This window comes from Sinocyclocheilus grahami, unplaced genomic scaffold, assembly GCF_001515645.1.
Source record: "Sinocyclocheilus grahami isolate Dianchi unplaced genomic scaffold, SAMN03320097.WGS_v1.1 scaffold575.1, whole genome shotgun sequence".
In the NCBI taxonomy this organism is placed as follows: domain Eukaryota; kingdom Metazoa; phylum Chordata; class Actinopteri; order Cypriniformes; family Cyprinidae; genus Sinocyclocheilus; species Sinocyclocheilus grahami.
The window spans coordinates 536,567-537,101 of record NW_015505754.1 but is presented as its reverse complement, the minus strand read 5'-3'; the positions used below and the strand labels follow the sequence as shown (position 1 = coordinate 537,101).

The 535-nt window shown below is 36.1% G+C and overlaps 1 protein-coding gene across 1 annotated transcript in view; it reads left to right on the top strand.

Moving 5' to 3' along the window:
* The window catches only part of LOC107556647 (uncharacterized), a gene marked incomplete at its 5' end in the record, with an annotated part of 5,909 nt that overhangs the window by 794 nt on the left and 4,580 nt on the right, over positions 1–535 (top strand). The gene's annotated exons all lie outside the window — the stretch shown is intronic.

The following is a 535-nucleotide window of genomic DNA, read 5'->3' as shown; positions in this document are numbered from 1 at the left end:
TGCTAAAGACTCCTACAAAATAATCAACAAGCGTCAGACTAGATGAATTTAAGATCTACAGATCTTTATGTTAGAAACCAGCAGCTCGAGTTTATTTTCATCAAAATCCCATGATCACTTGTGACACGTTTCACATCGATTAGACAGTCAAACACTATACTGAACTCGACAGCAAACCCACAGCCCTTAAATAATCACCAACGCATGCATTTACACAGAAGACAGAAGGTGCAGGAGCAAAAAACAGCCCGATTAATTCAAATTTAAATCAGAGAGAGGGCGAAATTATGACTTGTTTAATAAATAAATGCATAAATAAATACATACATGAAAGAAAGAAAGAAAGAAAGAAAGTCCGTTCTAGGATGCAAACTTACTCCAGTTATCTTTGTAGAGCAAACAGCACTAAATCATTGTAGTTTTCAATTATTGCCAATCAATCAGTCATTCGTGTTTCATAACAGTAGTCAGACAACCTAAGATTTGTCTCTCATATGTCTGGTTTTCTTTCTCTCAGTGTCTCTCCTGCCGAAGT